Source organism: Pristiophorus japonicus, chromosome 5 (genome assembly GCF_044704955.1).
Source record: "Pristiophorus japonicus isolate sPriJap1 chromosome 5, sPriJap1.hap1, whole genome shotgun sequence".
NCBI classification, from domain to species: Eukaryota; Metazoa; Chordata; class Chondrichthyes; family Pristiophoridae; genus Pristiophorus; species Pristiophorus japonicus.
In genome coordinates this window covers 240,525,579-240,551,944 of record NC_091981.1, presented here as the reverse complement: position 1 = coordinate 240,551,944, position 26,366 = coordinate 240,525,579, and positions in this window count along the sequence as shown.

Here is a 26,366-nt window from a genome sequence, read left to right as displayed (position 1 = left end):
AATACCCCAGACGGCTTCAATACCCAAAGACTGGCTTCTATAGAGGCTAGTTGTCCCTCAGTTTTGCAGTCCTTTTCCTCACGGACCCAATATGCCTTTTAAAATCCCAAACTTGGTTAAAACTTGTAGTTTCTTCCACACGCATTTTAGGATCCCAAACTTCCTGCTTGATAGTCCCAAATCGAATTTCCTTTCCAATTGCGGGGGGGGGTTTCCACTAATTTTGCAACCTTACACAATTCAGCCACAAAGCTAATGAAGCTCGAGTGGGGGCTGTGGAAAGAAGATGGCAGGAGTTGCATCTTCGGGGGGGATCTAGACCATTGCCATCGATATTTAAAAGGATTTGGAGGGAAATCACTGAGGAGGTGTCTGCCTCAGACACTCAGATCAGGACTGACACACAGTGCCGAAAGAAGTTGAATGATCTGACAAGGGTCGTCAGAGGGAGTACAATTTTAATTCATGCACTCCTTCATTTTACTTCAATTATAAATCTGACACACTATTTGTTCTCATGCTGTTGATGCCTCTCAGCATTTTGTGGGTTGCCTACTAAAATGCATGACACATAGGTAGGCTTAGTTCGGCACCCTATTTGCCATGAATGATCTTTACACATTATTAAGATTGCCTTCTGAGACCTCATAAGATGGCTCCCCACTTCGATGTCCTTCAGATGAGCCACATGCAACTTCCAAGGCCATTAAACAGATGACTCGATTACATTCAGACAGTATGATCGTCATCGTCATCATCATCATCATAATCATAGGCAGTCTCTCGGAATTGAGGAGGACTTGCTTCTACTCTCAAAGTGAGTTCTTTGATGGCTGAACAGTCCGGTACGAGAGCCACAGACCCTGTTACAGGTGGGACAGGCATTCGTCGAAGGAAGAGGTGGGTGGGGCTGGTTTGCCGTGCGCACCTTCCGCTGCCTGCGCTTGGTCTCTTCACGCTCTTTGCGTTGAGACTCAAAGAGCTCAACGCCCGCCTGGATGCACTTTCTCCACCTCGGGCAGTCTTCAGCCAGTGTCTCCCAGGTGTCAGTGGTGATGTTGCACTTTACCAGGGAGGCTTTGAGGGTGTCCTTCTAACATTTCCGCTGCCCACCTTTGGCTCGTTTACCATGAAGGAACTCCGCAGAAATCATTTGCTTAAAGAGTCTCATATCTGGCATGTGAACTATGCGGCCTGCCCAGCGAAGCTGATCGACTGTGGTCAGTGCTTCAATACTGGGGATGTTAGCCTGGGCGAGGACACTGATGTTGGTGCGCCTGTCCTCCCAGGGGATTTGCAGGATCTTGCGGAGACATCGTTGGTGATATATCTCCAGCGACTTGAGGTGCCTTCTATACATCGTCCATGCCTCAGATCCATACAGGAGGGAGGGTATTACTACAATCCTTTAGACCATGAGCTTGGTGGTAGATTTGAGGGCCTGGTCTTCAAACATTCTTTTCCTCAGACGGCCAAAGGCTGCACTGGCGCACTGAAGGCGATATTGAATCTCCGCATTAATGTCTGCCTTTGTTGATAAGAAGCTCCCGAGATATGGAAAATGGTCCATGTTGTCGAAGGCCGTGCCGTGAATCTTGATGATTGGAGGGCAGTGCTGTGCGGCGGTGACAGGCTGGTGAAGGACCTTTGTCTTATGGATGTTAAGCATAAGGCCCATGCTTTCATATGCCTCAGTGAATGCATCGACTATATCCTGAAGTTCAGCCTCAGAATGTGCGCAGATGCAGGCGTCGTCCGTGTACTGCAGCTCAACAATATGGTATAAGTGGCTATCTGTGCCACAAGAGCTGATGGACGCTCTTGTAACCATTCCCATTTTTATCTTTGAAGGTGAAGAAGTCTCATAATTGCTGTGAGCATATGCAGACAGGCGGCGGTCCGCCTCAGACCCTGCTACTCAATGACATTGAGGACAGAGTGGCAGGTCTCATCAGCGTCACAGGTCGGGCAGCTGCCACTGTGGGCGCTGACCCCCGCTCAGATACTGAGTGTAAGTCCTGTAAACTCCCTGGGATAGGTTGGGGCAATGTCCTGCACTGCCTCCGGACTAGGGTTGGGGCAATGTCCTGCACACTCCCTGGAATAGGTTGGGGCAATGTCATGCAATGTTTCTGGACTAGATACAATGGAGTACCGGTGGTCCTTCAAATAAGCCGATGCTATGCGACCTTCCTCATGTCACCCTGCCCCCTCCCCTGCTGCTTACCACTCGTCTGTTGCTTTCCGAGGGACAGCCTATGATGATGATGCTTTCCACTTCCAGATGACCAGTCCAGGCGTCGCATCCCTCAAGGGACCACTCCACGTCAGGCCATCGCCTGGAGGAGGAAGAGGAGGATACCAATGAACTGACTCTGGTGCAGCATCAATCGACCCCTGCCCCACCACCTGCACTCAGCTCCTCTGAGGACAATGTGACGTTCTCGGGGGTTTGAGGAATCCGAGGCTCCAGGGACCAGTGGCGTGCACCAATGCAGTGCTGGGATTGATTCCCGCATGTCATCTCTCTGGAGGATGAGTCGGCAAAGTCGGTCTGCTGACAGACAAGCAGGCGTGGAAATGGACATGGTGGGAATGTCCAGGAGAGCATCCAGATCAGCCGTCAGCTCCTTGATGTCTTGGGTAGGATTCCCATGAGCATCCACAGTCTGAAAGCGACCATTACAGAGTTAGGATCGCAGATTGTCAGTGTGAGCGTGATACCAGTGAGGCCATTATTGCCCACATGAGGCTGGGGCCTCCAGCAGTGACACTGGAGTCCTGGAGAGTGTGGCGTGAGCCCTTGCAGAATATGGCGCCTCACAAGCACAAGCTCTGTTTCAGCTTGGGTAGGTGATGCAGTCCATGCCTGCCGCCATACTCTCTGCATTTCTCACTGTCACAAGGCCAGCAAAGTGTTTACATCGTGCTCCGGTTGCTAGGGGCCAGCCCCGTCGGTGACTGAGGGGCTCCAGGGATATTGGAGCTGATGTCATTCCTATGTATGACAGCATTCCATCTCCCCGCACTCAGCTGGCAACCAAGCTTCAGTGATGCTTGTCACCCAAACCACCTGTGCCTGGTGACACCGAAGAAGAGGCTACCAGTCAGAAGCCGGGACTTCCACGCCACGAGCTGGTTCGGTGCGTCCCCAGACAGCATTTCCATTGTCTCCCCCCGCAACACAGCAGCGCTCTGGCAGCCTTACTGCACACCACCTTGGTGCCACTTTGAGTAGGAGCAGCAGGCAAGGGAGGGTAGTAAGGGGAAGGCGGGGGGGATAGCTGTTGGGAGAAAATAGTGGGGCAGGATATCCTGTTGCTGCATTATGTTGTTGATGCTGGATGCATCCTATGTTTTATGTTACAGATGTCCTGATAATGTCATTGAATGATCACACTGCTGGATGCAGCTATTTATTTGATTAAAGTTTCACAATTAAGGTTACAAAATTGACAAAGTTTACAATGTTTAATAAACGTTTTTGTTCACCTTAACCATTGTAGTATCTCATTTGCAGAATAAGAGGGGGAATAGTCAACATGGTGGGATAGAGTGGGCAGGCAACGCTCAAACGTGCTGTTCACTCTTCAAGCAAAGCGTTCAATTATGAGCTGCCGATGTAAGGCTTTTGAAGTGGTGAAATCTCCATGATGCCTTCCCTGTGGTTGTGGTGGTGGTGGTGGCCTGGGTTCCTCTCCAGGATCCTCTTTCTCATCTTCCTCCTCCTCCTCCCCTCCTTTCTCCTTAGCTGGTCCTGCAATCCCCATTGGCAATTCCTGTCCCTTCATGACGGCTAAGTTGTGTAGCATGCAGCACACCACAATGAATTCAGAGACCTGCTGAGGGGAGTATTGCAGACAGCCTCCAGAGTGGTCCAGGCATCAGAAGTGCTGCTTGAGCACTCCAATTGTTTGTTTGACGAAGTTGCATGTGGCTATATGGCTCTCATTATATCAATGCTCGGCTTCTGCCTGAGGGTTCCGGAGGGGGTTCATGAGCCAGGTGGCGAGGCCGTAATCTTTAACTCCGAGCATCCAGCTCTGGCCTTGTGGTTGAAGCTGGAACAGGCCTGAGACAGTGCTCTCACACAAGATGAAAGCATCATGGATGCTCCTTAGATATTGAGCATTTACTTCCATGATGCGCTGATATGGTCGCAGATGATATGTACGTTCAGGAGTGGAATCCCTTTCGGTTTTGGAAAACTTCTGCATGCTGTAAAGATGCTCGCAGGGCGATGTGCGTACAGTTAAGGGCACCCTGAACCTTGGGGAATTCGGCAAATTGTCCAAAACTTATAACCCTCTCATTTTGGTCATTGGAAAATTTATGAAGTCGATCCTGCGTACAGTGCAGTAGTGATCTGGCAAATGCAGCAATGTGTAGCATGCTGTGAGATGCAGCATATGTCCCCCACTGATGCCTGAAAGGAGCCAGAAGCATAGAAGGCAAGTGCCACAGTCACTTTCACCTCGACGGGCAGTGCAGTCCTGTTGCCACTGGTAGGCTGTAGGTCTGCCTGTAGGAGCTGGCATATCTCTGTAACCACCTCTTTTCAGAAGTGCAGCCTTTTAACACACTGTGCCTCAGAGAGCTGGATGTATAAGCAATGTTTCCTGTAAGCTCTTTGGGGGATAAGTCCTTCTCTCCATGCGTCTGCGACCTCTTCGATTACATTGCAAATGATTAACAATAAGCCTTCTTCCAGCTTGAAGCCGTATGAACATAGCAGCCAGGATGAACGGCTCCTGACCTAGCATGGCTCCCATCTTTTAAAATGTCCTTAAATGTCCTTTATAAAACAAACTAGAAACTCACATAAATTTCACAATCAAAAGTATGCAGTAACGCAGCGTTCGACTCCCAATCCTTTTAATCACTCACAACTGCGACTTTTTTCTTCGCTGTTAGTGCCTGGAGCGCCTTGGGTCCATCTCTTTTTTCTGGGCGGGTTCTTGGGCGGACGCTAAATTGGGCGAAATGCTCGAACGTTCCACCCGGGGTGCTTGCGCAGCAATGCATGATGATTTACCACACACAAACAGTCAAAACAGTGGTGGGGCGGTATGTTTTAGCACCGCCGCAAAACCATTGGTGAATGTTCCGCCCGGGCGAAAATCTTGTGTGCCTCGTTTCTCACCCCAAAAAATCATTTTTGTGTCCCGCCGAGGCGCTAAATGGGGCGCAAATCAACCAAAAATCCAGCCCATGGTCTCTGTGGAGAATAGATGGCTATCTATGGAGGATAGATGGCAGAGGCTCATAGACCTCCTCTCTAGGAAGCATAGAAGTGGGTCCTCATGCCCCACTCATGTGTAGTAAGGTGCTTTCCAGCTCCTTGGCAGCAGGGAAGTGAGCAGGCTGCCTCTACCTCTGCTGAAGGCACAGGGGTAGCACCTCGTAGAAGCGCATGAAAGAGAAAGATGACACACAAGTAGATTCACAAGGGCAGCCACTTGGGTGTTTTATCCAATATTTATATAAAGTTTCCATTAATGTACTATCAAACATAAAAATCTTTATTTTCAACACTTTCCGGTCTTGGACAGATTTGTTTGCACCTTTGTAAGTGAAGAGAAGGAGTTAGATATGGCCCTTGCGGCTAAGGGGATCAAGGGGTATGGAGAGAAAGCAGGAAAGGGGTACTGAGGGAATGATCAGCCATGATCTTATTGAATGGCGGCGCAGGCTCGAAGGGCCGAATGGCCTACTCCTGCACCTATTTTCTATGTTTCTATGTTTCACTTGCACCAGACTCAGTTAGGAGAAGGAGTATGTGCAGAGGGGAGCCCGGTTTTTACTTATTTGTTCCAGCAAATACTCACATGCTGACTGGGCCCCCCAAAACGCTGGCGTATATGATTATGGGTGGTCGCAGGTGATCAAATGCTTTATGGAACTTGATCATTCATGGGCTGCTGAAATCATAGATGAGTCATTTGGGAAACCCAAATGATTAGGTTTAAGGTTGGATTAATATTGGAATTATTTCAGGAGGCAGGGAGTTGATTGCCTCCCTCAGGAAATTGAATGGATTATGCAGAATTCAATGTGGAACCTGGACTGTTGAGGAAATAGACTTCATACGTCAACTGGCTTTTCAAAAAATTCCATACTTTCCCATATTCTGACACAAAACCTTGTTGTACAACGCTGGAAGTTATGTTTCATCCTCATTCCATCCATTCCAGCATGGTGTGGAAATTCTGTATTGCTACTACAGGATAATTATGTTAGTGTCACATCGCATGCTGATAGATAGTTCGCAGCAGTCCCGGCTTGAGCAGATCCTTGCATTTAGTCTTCAAAACCCTATCAATGCCCCTCTCGAACAGGCCAGTGTTGAAGTGTGAATGATTACTGCCTTCATTTACTGAGCCATTGGGCGGACCAGCTTGCCATTCTTCATTTCTCCATTTCATTCATCAATTTCCTTCCATCTCCTCTCCTGATGTTCTTCATCCCTTTTTGGGGATATCGTTCCATGGAGGCTGGTTCCCCTGTAATACCTCACCCAAGTGAACATCGATAGTAAATGTCAGCAGCTCGTTAGACCAATTAGAACATCGTTATCAAGCCGGATCCTGTCCTCATTCAAATTGCAAGGATAGTAATCTGGAGTAGGACCCTGGTTGACTTTTTGTTCCTTAACTCAAGGGTGCTGAGGCCAAATGACTAAGAGATCAACTAACTCAGCACATGCCAGGGACCTTCCTGGTATAGATGGCTCAGCTACTCACTGCCTTTATTTTCTGACCCACTGGGTAGAGCTCAACCCATAATTTTAACTTCCTTTCATGTGGAGCTAATGACCTGATTGGAGATAGGAAGCTTACATCGTTGAGAATTGCGGTTGCAGACAATGGACGATATTTTCTGGGATGGTAGCGGGCGTGATCAGAGGTGGTTTGGGTGGGAAAGTTGTTAATTTTGGGAGCGGATCGGGAACCCGCTGTCATCCCACTCCCACGCGCCTTTCCCCAATGTTGGGTCCACCAGTGTGGACCTGATCCGACCAGCAGAGGTGGGTGACCCAATCTAAATCATTAGTAACTAGTTGTCAGACCCTTAAGAATGGTTTTAACCTTACCGTTTAAATTTAACTGGATGGCCATGGAAGCACGCTGCTCAATCTCCAGTTATCTCCAATCTGTCAACCTGAGGTGGGAGTTGAGTGGCCATTGCTCCAGCTGATTAGTTGATAGCATGAAATGTAATATAAAAACTCCCACCTGACAGATGATCACATAAGAACATAAGAACATAAGAATTAGGAACAGGAGTAGGCCATCTAGCCCCTCGAGCCTGCTCCGCCATTCAACAAGATCATGGCTGATCTGGCCATGGACTCAGCTCCACTTACCCGCCCGCTCCCCATAACCCTTAATTCCCTTATTGGTTAAAAATCTATCTATCTGTGATTTGAATACATTCAATGAGCTAGCCTCAACTGCTTCCTTGGGCAGAGAATGCCACAGATTCACAACCCTCTGGGAGAAGAAATTCCTTCTCAACTCGGTTTTAAATTGGCTCCCCTGTATTTTGAGGCTGTGCCCCCTAGTTCTAGTCTCCCCGACCAGTGGAAACAACCTCTCTGCCTCTTTCTTGTCTATCCCTTTCATTATTTTAAATGTTTCTATAAGATCACCCCTCATCCTTCTGACGAGTAAAGACCCAGTCTACTCAATCTATCATCATAAGTTAACCCCCTCATCTCCGGAATCAGCCTAGTGAATCGTCTCTGTACCCGCTCCAAAGCTAGTATATCCTTCCTTAAGTAAGGTGACCAAAACTGCACTCATTATAATTAGCAGGCAGAATGAAGTTGACGGACTGCCTGCTCTCCTTGAACGGGCACGAGCATATCGCGTATTGCGGTGCCCACGTCCGTTTTTCAGCAGTATGGAATTTCACCCCCGGCATCTCTGACAGTGCAGCACTCGCATCGTACTGTGCTGAAGTGTCAGCCTGGATTATATGCTCACATCTCTGAAATGGGGTTTGAACCCATGATCTTCTGATTTGGAGGCAAGAGTCCTACCACTGGTCCAACACTGATACCAATTAGAGTTTGCTGCTCTAATTGGTTAATGCACATATTCCACACACTCACAGTAACAGCATACAATACCACACTTTGTCAACTCACTGTAAACTGGAATTTGCAAACTCTTTGCTAAAAGCATAGGACAAAGCATTACTTTTTAGGCTGTAAGTAAAACTCAGATAGGAAAGTGTCATGTGTACAAGTTAAATAGACAGTAACAAGTATATGCACTAACCTGATGAGTTGGTGAGAGGGGAGCGACCTGTCAAAAGCCCAGCGGGAGATCGAGCCAGCGGCAGTTGGTGAGAGGGGAGCGACCTGTCAAAAGCCCAGCGGGAGATCGAGAGCCAGCGGCAGTTGGTGAGAGGGGAGCGACCTGTCAAAAGCCCAGCGGGAGATCGAGAGCCAGCGGCAGTTGGTGAGAGGGGAGCGACCTGTCAAAAGCCCAGCGGGAGATCGAGAGCCAGCGGCAGTTGGTGAGAGGGGAGCGACCTGTCAAAAGCCCAGCGGGAGATCGAGCCAGCGGCAGTTGGTGAGAGGGGAGCGACCTGTCAAAAGCCCAGCGGGAGATCGAGCCAGTGGCAGTTGGTGAGAGGGGAGCGACCTGTCAAAAGCCCAGCGGGAGATCGAGCCAGCGGCAGTTGGTGAGAGGGGAGCGACCTGTCAAAAGCCCAGCGGGAGATCGAGAGCCAGCGGCAGTTGGTGAGAGGGGAGCGACCTGTCAAAAGCCCAGCGGGAGATCGAGAGCCAGCGGCAGTTGGTGAGAGGGGAGCGACCTGTCAAAAGCCCAGCGGGAGATCGAGCCAGCGGCAGTTGGTGAGAGGGGAGCGACCTGTCAAAAGCATACCGGTGCAGCTACAGCGGGAGAGAAAGCAAAATAGAAGTAGAAAGTAATCAAAAAGTGACGTCACAGCCAATGGGGTAAGTGATTGGCTGGTGTTGGGTGAGTAGCTTTTCTTTTATTTTTTATATCAGTAAGTGAACTATAACATTGTTATTACCAATTTAAGGGTATCTAAGGTTAAGACATGGCAGGAGAGCTCAGTCATGTGATATGCTCCTCCTGTACCATGTGGGAACTCGGGGACACTTCCGGTGTCCCTGACGACTACGTGTGTGGGAAGTGTATCCGCCTCGAGCTCTTGACGGTCCGCGTTGCAGAATTGGAGCTGAAGGTGGATTCACTCTGGAGCATCCACGATGCTGAGAATGACGTGAGTATCACGTGTAGTGAGTTGGTCTTACCGCAGGAGAAGGGTCCACAGCCAGATATGGAATGGAAGACCAACAGGAAGAGCAGTGCAAGAAAGATAGTGCAGGAGTCCCCTGTGGTCATCCCCCTGCAAAACAGATACACTGCTTTGAGTACTGTTGGGGAGGATGACTCATCAGGGGAGGGCAGCAGCAGCCAAGTTCATGGCACCGTAGGTGGCTCTGCTGCAAAGGAGGGCAGGAAAAAGAGTGGGAGCGCGATAGTGATAGGGGATTCGATGGTGAGGGGAATAGATAGGCGTTTCTGCGGACGCAACCGAGACTCCAGGATGGTATGTTGCCTCCCTGGTGCAAGGGTCAAGGATGTCTCGGAGCGGGTGCAGGACATTCTGAAATGGGAGGGAGAACAGCCAGTTGTCGTGGTGCACATTGGTACCAACGACATAGGTAAAAAAAGGGATGAGGTCCTACGAAAAGAATTTAAGGAGCTAGGAGCTAAATTAAAAAGTAGGACCTCAAAAGTAGTAATCTCGGGATTGCTACCAGTGCCACGTGCTAGTCAGAGTAGGAATCGCAGGATAGCGCAGATGAATACATGGCTTGAGCAGTGGTGCAGCAGGGAGGGATTCAAATTCTTGGGGCATTGGAACCGGTTCTGGGGGAGGTGGGACCAGTACAAACCGGACGGTCTGCACCTGGGCAGGTCCGGAACCAATGTCCTAGGGGGAGTGTTTGCTAGTGCTGTTGGGGAGGAGTTAAACTAATATTGCAGGGGGATGGGAACCTATACAGGGAGACAGAGGGAGACAAAAAGGAAGCAAAAGCAAAAGACAGAAAGGAGATGAGGAAAAGTGGAGGGCAGAGAAACCCAAGGCAAAGAACAAAAAGGGCCACTGTACAGCAAAATTCTAAAAGGACAAAGGGTGTTAAAAAAACAAGCCTGAAGGCTTTGTGTCTTAATGCAAGGAGTATCCGCAATAAGGTGGATGAATTAATTGTGCAAATAGATGTTAACAAATATGATGTGATTGGGATTACGGAGACGTGGCTCCAGGATGATCAGGGCTGGGAACTCAACATCCAGGGGTATTCAACATTCAGGAAGGATAGAATAAAAGGAAAAGGAGGTGGGGTAGCATTACTGGTTAAAGAGGAGATTAATGCAATAGTTAGGAAAGACATTAGCTTGGATGATGTGGAATCTATATGGGTGGAGCTGCAGAACACTAAAGGGCAAAAATCGTTAGTGGGAGTTGTGTACAGACCTCCAAACAGTAGTAGTGATGTTGGGGAGGGCATCAAACAGGAAATTAGGAGTGCATGCAATAAAGGTGCAGCAGTTATAATGGGTGACTTTAATATGCACATAGATTGGGCTAGCCAAACTGGAAGCAATACGGTGGAGGAGGATTTCCTGGAATGCATAAGGGATGGTTTTCTAGACCAATATGTCGAGGAACCAACTAGGGGGGAGGCCATCTTAGACTGGGTGTTGTGTAATGAGAGAGGATTAATTAGCAATCTCATTGTGCGAGGCCCCTTGGGGAAGAGTGACCATAATATGGTGGAATTCTGCATTAGGATGGAGAATGAAACAGTTAATTCAGAGACCATGGTCCAGAACTTAAAGAAGGGTAACTTTGAAGGTATGAGGCATGAATTGGCTAAGATAGATTGGCTAATGATACTTAAGGGGTTGACTGTGGATGGGCAATGGCAGACATTTAGAGAACGCATGGATGAATTACAACAATTGTACATTCCTGTCTGGCGTAAAAATAAAAAAGGGAAGGTGGCTCAACCGTGGCTATCTAGGGAAATCAGGGATAGTATTAAAGCCAAGGAAGTGGCATACAAATTGGCCAGAAATAGCAGCGAACCTGAGGACTGGGAGAAATTTAGAACTCAGCAGAGGAGGACAAAGGGTTTGATTAGGGCAGGGAAAATGGAGTACGAGAAGAAGCTTGCAGGGAACATTAAGGCGGATTGCAAAAGTTTCTATAGGTATGTAAAGAGAAAGAGGTTAGTAAAAACAAACGTAGGTCCCCTGCAGTCAGAATCAGGGGAAGTCATAACGGGGTACAAAGAAATGGCAGACCAATTGAACAAGTACTTTGGTTCAGTATTCACTAAGGAGGACACAAACAACCTTCCGGATATAAAAGTGGTCAGAGGGTCTATTAAAGAGGAGGAACTGAGGGAAATCTTTATTAGTCGGGAAATTGTGTTGGGGAAATTGATGGGATTGAAGGCCGATAAATCCCCAGGGCCTGATGGACTGCATCCCAGAGTACTTAAGGAGGTGGCCTTGGAAATAGCGGATGCATTGACAGTCATTTTCCAACATTCCATTGACTCTGGATCAGTTCCTATGGAGTGGAGGGTAGCCAATGTAACCCCACTTTTTAAAAAAGGAGGGAGAGAGAAAGCAGGGAATTATAGACCGGTCAGCCTGACCTCAGTAGTGGGTAAAATGATGGAATCAATTATTAAGGATGTCATAGCAGCGCATTTGGAAAATGGTGACATGATAGGTCCAAGTCAGCATGGATTTGTAAAAGGGAGATCATGCTTGACAAATCTTCTGGAATTTTTTGAGGATGTTTCCAATAAAGTGGACAAAGGAGTACCAGTTGATGTGGTATATTTGGACTTTCAGAAGGCTTTCGACAAGGTCCCACACAGGAGATTAATGTGCAAAGTTAAAGCACATGGGATTGGGGGTAGTGTGCTGACGTGGATTGAGAACTGGTTGTCAGACAGGAAGCAAAGAGTAGGAGTAAATGGGTACTTTTCGGAATGGCAGGCAGTGACTAGTGGGGTACCGCAGGGTTCTGTGCTGGGGCCCCAGCTGTTTACATTATACATTAATGATTTAGACGAAGGGATTAAATGTAGTATCTCCAAATTTGCGGATGACACTAAGTTGGGTGGCAGTGTGAGCTGCGAGGAGGATGCTATGAGGCTACAGAGTGACTTGGATAGGTTAGGTGAGTGGGCAAATGCGTGGCAGATGAAGTATAATGTGGATAAATGTGAGGTTATCCACTTTGGTGGTAAAAACAGAGAGACAGACTATTATCTGAATGGTGACAGATTAGGAAAAGGGAAGGTGCAACGAGACCTGGGTGTCATGGTACATCAGTCATTGAAGGTTGGCATGCAGGTACAGCAGGCGGTTAAGAAAGCAAATGGCATGTTGGCCTTCATAGCGAGGGGATTTGAGTACAGGGGCAGGGAGGTGTTGCTACAGTTGTACAGGGCCTTGGTGAGGCCACACCTGGAGTATTGTGTACAGTTTTGGTCTCCTAACTTGAGGAAGGACATACTTGCTGTTGAGGGAGTGCAGCGAAGATTCACCAGACTGATTCCCGGGATGGTGGGACTGACCTATCAAGAAAGACTGAATCAACTGGGCTTGTATTCACTGGAGTTCAGAAGAGTGAGAGGGGACCTCATAGAAACGTTTAAAATTCTGACGGGTTTGGACAGGTTGGATGCAGGAAGAATGTTCCCAATGTTGGGGAAGTCCAGAACCAGGGGTCACAGTCTAAGGATAAGGGGTAAGCCATTTAGGACCGAGATAAGGAGAAACTTCTTCACCCAGAGAGTGGTGAACCTGTGGAATTCTCTACCACAGGAAGTAGTTGAGGCCAATTCACTAAATATATTCAAAAGGGAGTTAGATGAAGTCCTTAGTACTCGGGGGATCAAGGGGTATGGCGTGAAAGCAGGAAGTGGGTACTGAAGTTTCATGTTCAGCCATGAACTCGTTGAATGGCGGTGCAGGCTAGAAGGGCTGAATGGCCTGCTCCTGCACCTATTTTCTATGTTTCTATGTTTCTATTTTACATTTTACACTGTCCATATTTTTAATTAGTTAACATCATTACTACAAATTCAAAAATGCTTAATGCATCTAGAATAGAAGCAGGAAGATATTACATTATATCATGTTTATGTTACATAACTATAGGATAGAAATTAATTGGTAAAGTTCCCACACAAATGGATTATGGGCTTATAGAATCATAGAATGATACAGCGCAGAACGAGGCAATTTGGCCCATCGTGCCTGTGCCAGCTCTTATCCAATTAGCCCCACATCCCTGTTCTTTCCCCCTAGCCCTGTAAATTTGTTCCCTTCAAGTATTTATACAATTCCTTTTTGAAAGTTACTATTGAATCTGCTTCCATCACCCTTTCAGGTCGTGTATCGCAGATCACAACAAGTTGCTGTGTAAAAAATGTTTCCTCCTGCCGCTTCTGGTTCTCTTACCAATCACCTTATATCTGAGTCCTCTGGTTGTCGATCCTTCTGTCATTAGAAACAGTTTCTCCATATTTATGTTTGACAAATCTGTAAGTGTTTTTTGAGGTTCTAACTAGTAGAATAGATAAGGGGGGGGGGGGTGGGAACCAGTGGATGTGGTGTATTTGTATTTTCAGAAGGTTTTCGATAAGGTGCTACACAGGACGTTATTGAACAAAATTCGGGCTCATGCGATTCGGGGTAATATATTAGCATGGATTGAGGATTGAATATTGGACAGTAAGAATAAACAGGTTATTTTCAGGTTGGCTGTAACTAGTTGGGTGCCGCAAGGATCAGTGCTTGGACCTCAGCTATTCACAATCTATATCAATGATTTGGATGAGGGGACCAAATGTAACGAGACACTGGGCCTTTATTCACTGGAGTTTAGAAGGATGAGAGGGGATCTCATAGAAACTGTGGTGTATGTAGGCACCTTTAGTAATGACTCCACGAGGCAGGGTATGATACTTAAACTGTGTAGACCTGTAGTCCTTTATTTGCAGCTCCTGAGTGCCAACAACAAGCTGTGAGTTCCCTTTTATACTGGGTTACCTGCCGTGTGCAGGCCACCCCTAGGTCTCCAGCAGCAGCACCCTCTGGTGTACCGGTAAGGTGTGTGCAGTATAAGGGTACATTCAATGTGGCATAACAGTGTTACAGACATCACACAGTAAACAGGCATGCCTACACAACAATACTCCCCACTGAGCATTTTTCATATCCTTATTGTCATGACCAGGGGAGGTGATCAGTGGTGGGCTATGGGAGGTTGTGGTGAGGGTTGTGTGGTTGCCAGGTGTGACCCTGTGCTTGAGGCTGGCCTCATATGTTTCCCCTCCCTCACACACAAACCAAGTGGGTGTCACTGTTGAGGGATCCCTCGGGGAGGTAGCCACGGCAGCAGTGGGTGGTGTGTATACACTGTGATGTGGGATGTGGGTAGTTGTGGGGTGGTGGGCAGTGCCACAAGGCTGGGTGGGCTCCTTGTCCACCAATTTAATGAGGGTCAGGTCATCCCAGGGTTTGCCAGGGAAGCTGGAGGGTATTGGCCTCATGCTCCTGGTGTTGGCCCTGGTGGCCCAGGCCTGTAGGGCTGGTTTGGTGCAGGTTGCCATTGGTGGGGGCTGGGCTGCCCATTGACCACTGTCCCTGTAGTGGGTCTGCTCCCACTGCCTGTGTGTGTGTCCTGCAAGGGGCATCACATTCGTTCCAAAGGTCCAGGCTACATGGTCAGGTAGCCTGCTGGACCTGGGGTCTCCCACAGGGGGATTCCATTGGCATCAGCATGGTCCCTGTAGGACCCAATGTCCTTTGGCAGTGTGCTACTGGTATACATGACACCTTGGCTCTGATCACACATAGTCGAGCCTGCATTATACATTCTAGCACTTGCATCACTTTTGGGTGTCCTGGTTTCAACAGACATGGTTACATTAGGCATTTCACAATCTCTATCATTACTATTAAGCATAATAAACTTGTTCTTAACCTTACTGACACCTGCATTCATATCACTAGTCACATTAGTTAAACCAGCATCACAATTCATTGTTACATTGCATACATTTTCATACTTGCACCCTTTAATTGCATCTTTAGCTTTAAAGTCCATGTACTCAAATAGTTGAAACCTCCCCTTTAAATTTCTTTGGTTACCGGTCTCCTTTAAGAGAGCCTTCAAATCCGATTGGCCGCTCGTTGTCATGTGATGCTCCTCCATGCTCACTGGTGGCATGGCGGCGGCCATTTTGATTACGTGTTTCTCCTTGTGCTGCTGGTGCTGCAGCCATTTCCTGGCTTTCCTGCAGGAGGGCTGTGGGAGTCTTTTCTTCCACAGGGCCACTTCACCTGATGTGGACCCGATTCATCCAATTCCTGCCCAGCAGTGTGGGACCGTCGCCGGCTACAATCCACAGGGGGTGTTTGTTCAACACGCCGCCCTGGGAGACCTGGACGTCTACACTGCCAACAATTTGGATTTTTCCTTTGGTATAGGTGAGCAGCTTTGCCTGGACAGGAGACAGTTTGGATCGAGTGGCAGGATTCATCCAAATTTTTTCAAAGTCATTTGGCTCATCACAGACTGGCTCGCCCCTGTGTCGATCTCCATGGAGACTGGGACACCATCGATGTCCACTTCCATCATCCACGGAGAACTTCCGGTGGAGCAGGTAAAGCTTCCATACTCTTCTTCCAGGGTGTGAGCAGTTTCATCTTCATCTATGTCGGAGCCCCGGTGATCAGCCAACTCATCAGAGACGTGGTGAGTACAGCCTTTTCTGCACATTCTCTGAAGGTGCCCTTTCTCTTTGCAGCCTTTGCAAGCATAGTCTTTGGAGTGGCACTGGTGAGCCCTGTGGTTTCCTCCACAGCGCCAGCACGGGGCCATCCGGTTTGCCCCATGTGGCGGACTCAGGGTTGTGGGATTCGGGGCAGCATTTCTGCCTTTAGAAGTATCCATGCAGTGCACTGCGTTCGCCGATTTAGAGTCCTGGGTCAGTATTCGCCTGGAGTCGCTGGCCGAAACCATGTAGGCCTGGTTCACTTGAATTGCTTTCTGCAGGTGACCGTGATGTCAGCCAAGAGCAATTTGTGTAGGAGACCTTCGTGGCCAATTCCGATGACAAATATGTCCTTTAGTGCTTCATTAAGGTGGTCGTCAAAATCGCACGGTGCAGCTAGTCTTCTGAAGTGTGCAGCATACTTGCCAATTTGTAGGCTCTCAGGTCGCCGGTAAGTGTAGAACCGGTGCCTGGCTGTGAGGATGCTTTCTTTCGGTTTTAGTTGTTCCTGTATGATTGTTACAAGTTGCTCATAGCTCTTGGTGGTTGTCTTCTCCGGGGCTAGTAAGTCCCTGACGAGACCGTAAATGGTGGGCCCACAACTGCTAAGCAGGACGGCCCTGCGTTTGTTCGGTAGTGTAGACGGTGTGTCCCCATCCAGGTTGTTGGCTATAAAGAAGTGTCCCAATCTTCCCCCTCTGTAAATTGTGTGAAAGTTGCTGAGGTTAGACATGTTGAGCGTGTAGTTCGTGACCTCGTATTCCCGTCGCCAGTTGTGGTGTATGTAGGCACCTTTAGTAATGACTCCACGAGGCAGGGTATGATACTTAAACTGTGTAGACCTGTAGTCCTTTATTTGCAGCTCCTGAGTGCCAACAACAAGCTGTGAGTTCCCTTTTATACTGGGTTACCTGCCGTGTGCAGGCAACCCCTAGGTCTCCAGCAGAAGCATCCTCTGGTGTACCGGTAAGGTGTGTGCAGTATAAGGGTACATTCAATGTGGCATAACAGTGTTACAGACATCACACAGTAAAGAGGCATGCATACACAACAGAAACATATAAAATTCTGACGGGACTGGACAGGTTAGATGCAGGAAAAATGTTCCCAATGTTGGGGAAGTCCAGAACCAGGGGACACAGTCTAAGGATAAGGGGTAAGCCATTTAGGACTGAGACGAGGAGAAACTTCTTCGCTCAGAGAGTTGTTAACCTGTGGAATTCCCTACCGCAGAGAGTTGTTGATGCCAGTTCATTGGATATATTCAAGCGAGAGTTAGATATGGCCCTTACGGCTAAATGGATCAAGGGGTATGGAGAGAAAGCAGGAAAGCGGTGCTGAGGTGAATGATCAGCTATGATCTTATTGAATGGTGGTGCAGGCCTGAAGGGCCGAATGGCCTACTCCTGCACCTATTTTCTATGTTTCTATGTTTCTATGTAATATATCCAAGTTTGGTAATAATTACAAAGCTAGGTGGGAATGTAAGTTGTGAGGAGGTTGCAAAGAGGCTTGAAAGGGATATAGACAGGTTAAGTGAGTGGGCATGAACATGGCAAATGGAATATAATGTAGCGAAATGTGAAGTTATCCACTTTGGTAGGAAAAATAGAAAAACAGAGTATTTTTTAGATGGTGAGAGATGGGAAATGTTCGTGTTCAGAGGGACCTGGGTGTTCTTGTACACAAATCACTGAAAGTTAACATGCAGGTACAGCAAGCAATTAATAAAGCAAATAGTATGTTGGCCTTTATTACAAGAGGATTTGAGTGCAAGAGTAAAGATGTCTTACTGCAATTATATAGAGCCCTGGTGAAACCACACCTGGAGTACTGTGGACAGTTTTACCTAAAGAAGGATATGCTTGCCATTGTGGGAGTGCAACAAAGGTTCACCAGACTGATTCCTGAGATGGGGGATTGTCCTATGAGGAGAGATTGAGTAGACTAGGCCTATATTCTCCAGAGTTTATAAGAATGAGAGGTGATCTCATTGAAATGTACAAATTTCTCACAGGGCTTAACAGGGTAAATGCAGAGAGGATGTTTCCTCTGGTTGAGGAGTCGAGAACCAGGGTCACAGTCTCAGAATAAGGGGTTGGTCATTTCGGACTGAGATGAGGAGAAACTTCTTCACCCAGAGTGTGGTGAATCTCTAGAATTCTCTGCCCCAAAGGGCTGTGAAGGCTCAGTCTTTGAGTGTATTCAACGCAGAGATCGAAAGATATTTAGATATTAAGGGAATCAAGGAAATCAAGGGACATTGGGATAGCGCAGGAAAGTGTTGAGGTAGAAAATCACCCATAATCTCATTGAATAGTGGAGCAGGCTCGAGGGGCTGAAAGGCCTACTCCTGCTCCTAATTCTTATGTTCTTATTTACTCTATCATAACCGTTCATGATTTTGAAAGTCTCTATCAAATCTCCTCTTAACTGTCTCTAATCTAAGGAGAACAAACCCAGCTTCTTAAGTCTCTCCACATAATTGAACTCCCTCATCCCTGGTACCTTTCTAGTAAATCTCCTCTGCACCCTCACTAAGGCCTTGACATCTTTCCTAAAGTGCGGTGGCCAGAATTGAACACAATACTCCAGCTGAGGCCTAACCAGTGTTTTATAAAGGCTTAGAATAACTTCCTTGCTTTTGTACTTAATGGGCTGGATTTTCAGTTTTGCCGTTTTCGGGGCGAAAACGGAGGCGGGGCAGGAAATTTACCGCCCGATTAACGTTTGTGCTTTGTGGAGTAACTTTTGTCATTTGGCCCTTGCGTCGGGGGCACAGCGCAAAGGGAGGCATTGTACGACTTTTGCAGCGCAAAAACGGGAACCTCGCCAACTTTGGTGCAAAGCCAGGAGTGCTCCGAGAGAGGCCTTGGGAGGGGAAAAAAAGCCCCCAAAAATTCACAAAAACATTCAAAAAACATTGCCAACACCCTTTCAACACAAATCGCTCCAAAAATATAAAAGAATAAAAACTGGAACTTACCTTTTTTTCAGTTTATCCAACTCACCACAGTCGGCAGGGCTGCACTGCTCTGTTTTCCCTGGCGCTTTTCGTGGTGTGCAGGTCGGGAGTTTGTTGAAACTTGTGCCGATCTCTCAAGGAGAGCCATTGCACACCCGACGCAGCTCTCCCTGGCGGTGCTTCGAAGCGCTGCCACAAAACCTGACCCGAGGACCGCACCCGGACGCAAAAGGGTTCACCGCCCCATTTTTTGCCACGAAGGGTCAAAACCCGGTCACAAACGACCTGAAAATCCAGCCCATATATGACTCTATTAATAAAGTCAATGATTGCATATGTTTTTTTAGCAACCTTTTCAACTTGTCCTGCTACCTTCAAATATGTGTGTAGCCACATCCCCCGGCCTCTCTGTTCCTGCAACCCCTTTAATTGTATAATTTAGTTTATATTGCCTCTTCGCATTCTTCCTACCAAAATGTATCACTTCACAACTTTCTGTATTAAATTTCATCTATCAAGTGTCTTCCCATTTCACCAGTCTATGTCCTCCTAAGTCTGTAACTATCCTTCTCATTGTTTACTTCATGTCATCTACAAACTTTGGAATCATGCCCTGTATACCCAACTCCAGGTAATTAATATATATCAAAAAAAGCAGTGGTTGTAATACTGACCCCTGGGGGACACCACTGTATATTTTATTCCAGACTGAAAAACAACTGTTCACCACTACTTTTTGCTTTCTGCCCCTTAGCCAATGTTGTATCCACACTGCCACTGTCTCTTTATTCCCATGGCTTAAATTTTGCAAACAAGTCTACTATGTGGTACTTTGTCAAACACCTTTTGAAAATCGATATACACACCAGGGTTTATTTCTAGAGCTAAGGGCTGAAATTGCCCAGCACTGGATTTGCACAATTCGGATTAGTAATCCGTTTTGCGCTGATGCAAGAAACACCGGAACCGGTGCAGATTTGTCCTCTTTTGAAGAAAATGGTGGGGGCGGTAACTATGTGTTCTCGCGGTGCTCCCAGGGTGCTTGCATGCACTCGTGGCATGCAACACTCAGCATCGAGGTAGTCGCATCAACGTGGCGCTGATGATGTCAGCGCGTTATTGCTGCCATGCCGTCTCATGCTGCTGCATTGCAATGTCCCTCCCCTTCTCTTAAATGGGAGGGCCGCTGCAATCCGAGCAGCACCTTCAGTGCCGCCCACTAGGCCACCAGAGTGAATATCAGCCGAGACAGTGGCCCGCCACCCAAGAGGGGATGCTGGCCTGACTGTTGGTGGCCTAGCCAAACCAGCGGCCGCAATTGTTGAGCCGAGAACCTGTCGGTGTCACCAGCCCATGCAAACCTCACTCCCTAAAGGCAAAAATCTACCTCTTTGGCCAAGCTTTTGGCCACTTGTCCTAATATCTGCTTATGTGGCTCCATGTCAAATTTTGTTTGATAACGCTCCTGTGAAGTGCCTTGGGACATTTTACTATCTTAAAGATGCTATATAAATGCAAGTTGTTGTTGTAAAAATAGTACATACCGGAAGGCAGTATGTGCATTCACAAGGCAAGGCAACTTTAATAATCAGAATGTCTACCCTTATGTATTTGAGATAAATATATCACAAAGAAAACAATCGCAGTACATCGGTTAGAAAAAAATTAGCGTTTTCTTTGTGGTAAATAGCTGAACAGATGTGAAAAGCTGTTCAGTTATATTCAATGTAACATGCACCAATAAAAGAGAGACAGTTAGCTATTCTTAGTGCCTGAACTTGGAAATGAGCCAAACTAATTAAAAGATAAGGGTTTGTTGTGCAATGGGAATCTTAAACAGGAGCTACTGTTCATTTCTACTTTGAGATTTGAAGACAACCATAGTTGTATAGGGTTTCACATTAGGCCAGAATAATTTGGTTAAGTTGCAAATCAGCACAGAAGGATTGCTGCTAATGTGAGAAAACCAAATTTATAGTGATCACTAATCAGTCGCATAAAGCCATTAAATTCCATGTTAACTGAAATTTTATCGGATTAGCTAAGAGGTAAATGATTGAAGGGATTAGAGTTGTGTTCAACAGGGCTACAAAGACACTGTCTTGACAACTGCATGGCATCAGAGAACAAAGCAGAGACTAACAATAGCATCCATTATAAACAAAATGGTACTGACAGTGATGAAAGCTAGAGCTAAGCTGAACCGCAATTATTTATATAGAGCATCTGCGTTTAATATTACTGAAGGGAGTCCAGGAAAAGATTTACAGTGTCACCAAAGCAAGAATACTAAGCAATCATATATTGACTTATATGTAACCATACCATATTACAGAGCTTAACTGTTTCTCACATTACAACAGAAGCTACACTCCAAAGCACTTCATTGGTTATAAAGCGCTTTGAGGCGTCCATTGGTTATGAAAGACGCTATATAAATACAAGTCTTTCTTTCTTTCTCTTTGCTACTCTCATAATGCCTGTTTACGTGTTTGGCTATAAATTCTGGAGATCACTGTTTTGATCTATCTCACACCGCAGTGCTTCTCCACTCCCACCTGTCATGTATTCAACCAGAATTGTAACCCATGTATAATCTGACCTAAGTTGTACACTGTGAGAACAATGACCACTAAGTGGTGAACTTGTGGGAGACACTCCTAACCTGGACCTTCAGATATAAAAGAGGAAGCTCCACCCACTTCCATCACTTGAGTGCTAAGGAATAAAGGACAGGTCACAGACTGACCTTCTCTCAAGCATGGGTCTCGTGTGCATTTATACTGTATAGTAAGGACGTATCAATGGCGACGAGGATGGGATTTAAACCACGCGAGCATGGCCACTAGCAGAACAGACGAGAGGTACTGTGTTAAGGAATGGTTGGAACAGAGATTCAACATTGTTAAAGCAGCACACAGTTCTCCAGGCAGACAAGGGCAATCGGGCATGCCCCAAAATGTAGTTGAACCCAGAGGGGGAATTCGACAGAGACAATGGCAAGCTGAATGGCGATTCACGCCATTGCAAGGGACAATGCGGCCAGTAATGGGGCCATCAACACCTGTTAATGGTGCACTCAAGGACAATCACAGGGGCAGTCAGGGATGATCGACTGACAAGGGACCTTTTGTTTCCAACAGCAGCTCATGTTGGAGGCGTGGAGGCACACACTCAGCCGGAGTTTGCAGAGATGAGCAAAATACCTGCAGAAATTGCAGAAATGAACGCTGGGGGAAATCGCTGGAAGCTGAAGTTCAGCGAGTTCATGTGGAGCACGTATACAGTTCATACACCAGGACGCTACTGATAATGATGAAAGTGCTCCTCAATGGCATCCCAGTATCAATGGAGCTAGACACGGGGGCCAGCCAGTCCCTGATGGGTATCAAACAGTTCGAAAAGTTGTGGGCGTCCAAGGCCAGGAGGCCAAAATTATCGCCAATTGACGCACAGCTACGCACATACACAAAGGAGATCATTCCAGTGCTAGGCAGCACCACGGTAGTCATGACCCACAAAGATTCGGAGAACAGGTTGCCACTCTGGGTTGTCCCCGGGGACGGTCCCGCACTACTGGGAAGGAGTTGGCTTGCTGTCATGAACTGGAAATGGGGCGATGTCAATGCAATTTCCTCTGTGGAGCGAGTATCATGCTCACATATCCTGGACAAATTTGACTCATTATTTCAACCCGGCATTGGCACTTTCATGGGGGCCAAGGTAGTGATTCACATAAACCCGGATGCCAGGCCAGTGCACCACAAGTTCACCACCTAGTGGTCATTATTCTCACATTGTACAAATTAGGTCAGATTATACATGGGTTACAATGCTGGTTGAATATATGACATGACATGAGCCAGTGATGCGGGAAAAGATAGAAGGCGAATTGGACTGCCTGCTGAGGGAAGGCATCATTTTGCCAGTCGAATTCAGTGACTGGGCGAGCCCGATTGTGCCAGTACTCAAGGCAGATGGGTCGGTCAGGATATGTGGTGATTACAAGGCCACCCTCAATCAGGTGTTACTCCAAGGTAGTAATCTCTGGATTGCTACCAGTGCCACATGCTAATCAGAGTAGAGGGAGCAGGATAGTTAGAATAAATATGTGGCTTGAGCAGTGGTGCAAGAGGGAGGGATTCAAATTCCTGGGACATTGGAACCAGTTCTGGGGGAAGTGGGACCTGTACAAAAGGGACGGTCTGCACTTGGGCAGGACTGGAACTGATGTCCGAGGGGTAACATTTGCGAATGCAGTTCGGGAGTGTTTAAACTAATATGGCAGGGGGATGGGAACCGATGCAGCGAGATAGGGCGAAGTAATATGGAGTCAGAAACAGATGGTAGAAAGGTAAAAAGCAATAGTGGAAGGCCGAGTAAACAAAGGCAAGAAACAAAAAGGGCCACACTACATCATAATTCTAAAAGGACAAAGGGTGTTAAAAAAACAAGCCTGAAGGCTTTGTGTCTTAATGCAAGGAGTATCTGTAATAAGGTGGATGAATTAACTGTGCAATTAGATGTTAACGGATATGATGTGATTGGGATTACTGAGACGTGGCTCCAGGATGATCAGGGCTGGGAACTCAACATCCATGGGTATTCAACATTCAGGAAGGACAAAATAAAAGGAAAAGGATGTGGGGTAGCTTTGCTGGTTAAAGAGGAGATTAATGCAGTAGATAGGAAGGACATTAGCTTGGATGATGTGGAATCTATATGGGTAGAGCTGCAGAACACCAAAGGACAAAAAACGTTGGTGGGAGTTGTGCACAGACCTCCAAACAGTAGCAGTGCTGTTGGGGAGGGCATCAAACAGGAAATTAGGGGTGCATGCAATAAAGGTGCAGCAGTTATCATGGGTGACTTTAATATGCATATAGATTGGGCTAATCAAACTGGAAGCAATACGGTGGAGGAGGATTTCCTGGAGTGCATAAGGGATGGTTTTCTAGACCAATATGTCGAGGAACTAACTAGGTGGGAGGCCATCTTAGACTGGTTGTTGTGTAATGAGAGAGGATTAATTAGAATTCTTGTTGTGCGAGGCCCCTTGGGAAGAGTGACCATAATATGGTGGAATTCTACATTAGGATGGAGAATGAAACAGTTAATTCAGAGTTCATGGTCCAGAACTTAAAGAAGGGTAACTTTGAAGGTATGAGGCATGAATTGACTAGGAAAGATTGGCGAATGCTACTTAAGGGGTTGACAGTGGATGGGCAATGGCAGACATTTAGAGACCGCATGGATGAACTACAACAATTGTACATTCCTGTCTGGCGTAAAAATAAAAAAGGGAAGGTGGCTCAACTGTGGCTATCAAGGGAAATCAGGGATAGTATTAAAGCCAAGAAAGTGGCATACAAATTGGCCAGAAATAGCAGCGAACCCAGGGACTGGGAGAAATTTAGAACTCAGCAGAGGAGGACAAAGGGTTTGATTAGGGCAGGGAAAATGGAGTACGAGAGGAAGCTTGCAGGGAACATTAAGATGGACTGCAAATGTTTCTATAGATATGTAAAGAGACAAAGGTAAGGAAGACAAACGTAGATCCCCTGCAGTCAGAATCAGGGGAAGTCATAACGGGGAACAAAGAAATGGCAGACCAATTGAACAAGTACTTTGGTTCGGTATTCACTAAGGAGGATACAAACAACCTTCCGGATATAAAAGGGGTCAGAGGGTCTAGTAAGGAGGGGGAACTGAGGGAAATCTTTATTAGTCGGGAAATTGTGTTGGGGAAATTGATGGGATTGAAGGCCGATAAATCCCCAGGGCCTGATGGACTGCATCCTAGAGTACTTAAGGAGGTGGCCTTGGAAATAGCGGATGCATTGACAGTCATTTTCCAACATTCCATTGACTCTGGATCAGTTCCTATGGAGTGGAGGGTAGCCAATGTAACCCCACTTTTTAAAAAAGGAGGGAGAGAGAAAACAGGGAATTATAGACCGGTCAGCCTGACCTCAGTAGTGGGTAAAATGATGGAATCAATTATTAAGGATGTCATAGCAGTGCATCTGGAAAATGGTGACATGATAGGTCCAAGTCAGCATGGATTTGTGAAAGGGAAATCATGCTTGACAAATCTTCTGGAATTTTTTGAGGATGTTTCCAGTAAAGTGGACAAAGGAGAACCAGTTGATGTGGTATATTTGGACTTTCAGAAGGCTTTCGACAAGGTCCCACACAAGAGATTAATGTGCAAAGTTAAAGCACATGGGATTGGGGGTAGTGTGCTGACGTGGATTGAGAACTGGTTGTCAGACAGGAAGCAAAGAGTAGGAGTAAACGGGTACTTTTCAGAATGGCAGGCAGTGACTAGTGGAGTGCCGCAAGGTTCTGTGCTGGGGCCCCAGCTGTTTACATTGTACATTAATGATTTAGACGAGGGGATTAAATGCAGTATCTCCAAATTTGCGGATGATACTAAGTTGGGTGGCAGTGTGAGCTGCGAGGAGGATGCTATGAGGCTACAGAGTGACTTGGATAGGTTAGGTGAGTGGGCAAATGCATGGCAGATGAAGTATAATGTGGATAAATGTGAGGTTATCCACTTTGGTGGTAAAAACAGAGAGACAGACTATTATCTGAATGGTGACAGATTAGGAAAAGGGGAGGTGCAACGAGACCTGGGTGTCATGGTACATCAGTCATTGAAGGTTGGCATGCAGGTACAGCAGGCGGTTAAGAAAGCAAATGGCATGTTGGCCTTCATAGCGAAGGGATTTGAGTACAGGGGCAGAGAGGTGTTGCTACAGTTGTACAGGGCCTTGGTGAGGCCACACCTGGAGTATTGTGTACAGTTTTGGTCTCCTAACTTGAGGAAGGACATTCTTGCTATTGAGGGAGTGCAGCGAAGGTTCACCAGACTGATTCCCGGGATGGCGGGACTGACATATCAAGAAAGATTGGATCAACTGGGCTTGTATTCACTGTAGTTCAGAAGAATGAGAGGGGATCTCATGGAAATGTTTAAAATTCTGACGGGTTTAGACAGGTTCGATGCAGGAAGAATGTTCCCAATGTTGGGGAAGTCCAGAACCAGGGGTCAGAGTCGAAGGATAAGGGGTAAGCCATTTAGGACCGAGATGAGGAGAAACTTCTTCACCCAGAGAGTGGTGAACCTGTGGAATTCTCTACCACAGAAAGTTGTTGAGGCCAATTCACTAAATATATTCAAAAAGGAGTTAGATGTAGTCCTTACTACTAGGGGGGGATCAAGGGATATGGCGAGAAAAAAGGAATGGGGTACTGAGATTGCATGTTCAGCCATGGACTCATTGAATGGCGGTGCAGGCTCGAAGGTCCGAATGGCCTACTCCTGCACCAATTTTCTATGTTTCTATGTTTCTATGTTTAAGACCAGTACCCGCTAACGAGAGCAGAGGACCTCTTTGCGACGCTATCCGGTGGCAAACTTTTTTCAAAATTGGACCTGACCTCAGCTTACATGACCCAGGAGCTGGCGAGTGAGTCGAAGAAGCTGACCACCATCACGACACACAAGGGGTTGTTTGAGTACAAGAGATG